This window comes from Diplotaxodon limnothrissa, linkage group LG16 (assembly GCF_057381915.1).
Source record: "Diplotaxodon limnothrissa isolate DT_005_m linkage group LG16, D_limnothrissa_male_GT1.1, whole genome shotgun sequence".
Classification (NCBI taxonomy): domain Eukaryota; kingdom Metazoa; phylum Chordata; class Actinopteri; order Cichliformes; family Cichlidae; genus Diplotaxodon; species Diplotaxodon limnothrissa.
Window position 1 is genome coordinate 28,281,036 of NC_140611.1, and position 2,775 is coordinate 28,283,810.

The window sequence follows — 2,775 nt, forward strand, 5'->3', positions numbered from 1 at the left end:
CTTAGACATGCCAGTAAAAGACAGATTTTGTTTACTATTTGGGGATTCGGTATTTGTCCATATTACACAATGTGAAAAATTTCACATTGTGAAAAACTTTTGTTTGCAGTGGTTAAGTTGCATTCAAAGACCAGTGTGACCCAGAGGCTGCACACACAGTTCCATACATCCAGAGTGAGCTTTGGTACTATTGTGGGATAAAATGTTCAGAACAACCTTTCTCACAACTGGCAATGAGAAACTGGCTTAGCTTGGAGAATTTCCACTATTTATGTTTATTACTATGTTTACTATGTTAATGTTTATTCAGCTAAAGCAGCATGCCTCTAGGGATGACGGATGGCAGTGACAGTTGGTCGACTACTTTAGTCCAGACTGAAATATCTCGACCACGTTAGTGTTGGCAGTGCATGTTGTGTGAACATGATGTAAGAAATAATGACATTAAAATGTCTCAGAAAGCTGAAAGATGTAGCAGATGCTACCTTGTTACTGGTGACATACTGAAGGACTAAAGTTTTCCTCCTCAGCCAACCACTCCGACCTGCAGACCCTCTTTGATGGATCCCAGATGTCTGCCAGGTTTGCCCGAGTACGTAGTTTATTAATTCAGTGCCAGCTGATGTTATTTATTTACCAGCTCGTGTTCCATATATGGAGTAGCTGGAATATTTTCCACTAATTTCATTAAAATAAGATGGCATTTAAGTCAAATTGATTGCTAAGACTAGCCTCTGACATATTCCTCTTCAGATTTAGAATATAATAGTTTGAGATGTCCTGTTTCATTGATCATAATGGTAGGTGTATGTTAGGTTGGTAGCATTAAGGCATACTTGTAAAAACTTATATAATCCACCAGCCATAAATCTAATCTTTTAAAGCATCAATTAATACCGTCAACAATAAAAGGAATGTACGTTTTCCTAAATGTACAATTTAGCACTTACAATTGTTATTTTGGTGGTGTAATGGGAGGGTTTTAGCATGCTTCAAAGCACAACAGCTGATAGCGTTGACAACCCTGCTGTTACAGTGTTTGAACAACTTCCACTTCTTGTTTAAACTGGGGTATTTATGGATTAGTTTACTGCCTGGTGACTTAAAAAAAATGCTTAGTCCATGGATATGATTTAAAACGCTCACCAAACAATGGTTACAAGTCTGAGCAAAAGAATGCAAATAATGGTCATTTCACCAAACACATTAAAAACAATTAAAATACTCTCATCAGCCAAATACTGTACCAAATATCTAAACACAAACACGTGATATCACCAAAATCAAATGCTGTCAAACCAATTTTTTTCTGCTTCTTGAATCTTTTATTGTCACTTGAGATTGTGCCAGAGTGATGGTGATTCAGCTTGCTGGTCATTTTCAAAGCTTGTGGTGGTGGTGTTGATGTGTAAGGTGTTCCTGAGAATGAAGGCTGCTAGAGAAAAGAAATCTCCTGAACATTACACATTATATTCATAGCTAAAATCCTTGAGACACACACATATTTGTGATAATGACTAAAAGCTCTTTCAGCGGCGGCACTTTTGGCTAGAACCTGCCTCCACTTCTTCTTTACAAATTCTGTTGGATCTTGAGGCAAAAGTGTCAGTATATTTGGGAAGATTGTTGTCATTAAAAATTTAAAAAAGAATATGCTTGTATCAGATTCTCTCTATGTGTGTGTATGTTTATGTCAATATTCCCACAGCTTAAGTATCGCTAATAAAAAAGAAGGTTAATAAACTTGTATCTGAAAGCACTAACACAATGCAGGAACCAACCAAGGTGACTAAGCAGTGAAAACCTCCATTTTCCAACAAAGAGTGCAATTTAACAAACATAACTGAACTGCAGTTTTATATTTTTTTATGCTTATAATTTAAGGTCTTTTTAAGCAGCTGTAGCAACAGAAAGCAGAAACTTATGAAACAGAAAAGGTTGCTAGCTTGTAACTTATGTTCACCACAAATGTTTGTATAAAACATGTACCAGGGAAATGCTTGTAGATACATCTCTTAAATTTCAATCCCTTTAATTCAGTTTTACAATTACTTCAAAGCAGCATCTGCCATTTGAGAAAAAATAATCTTAAACGTCTTCAGCATTACTGTGCTAAATAGGACAACATGTTTAAGGGTCAACTGATACAGGAACATTTCCATCTGTTTCTACATCAACTTGTCGTGACACTTGTCTACTTCCTGTTGAGGCAAGGCACCAGCGATACTGCCACAGAGACCCCTGGTAACCAGTGGTCACTAGAGAAAATTTTGTATTCCCCATTGGCAAACACTTGGCTGTAGCTGGGCTTATTTTGTGTAAACATACCCAGCTGTCAAAAACAGCTTGTTTGGCTCCAAGGTAGAAATGCCCTGTGAAGGCACAGTAGACGTTTATTGACATGGGTACTCTGACTGATCTGTGGCTACGCAGCCTCATGCACAGCAGGGTACAATATACTTTGTGTTGTGACAGTTTACTCCCACAACTAGTTTACATTTCCTTTGAATTGTGCTACAATGCTGTTCTGTCAGAGCATGCAGGATGCCAGATGTAAGACTGAAACAACTTTGTTAGGCTATTTGTTGCATCCTCTCCACAGTGATTAGAGGGCTTGGTGATTCGGAAGGAAGATGGAAAATATGAGAACATTTGTTGTGAATGGAAAATTAAAAGGTGGTTTAGAATAACACCGTGCTTGTTATTGTTTAAGAATCTTGAAACATGAGTGTCAAAATCATTCCCATAATATTCTCAGGCAATAATATAATACGA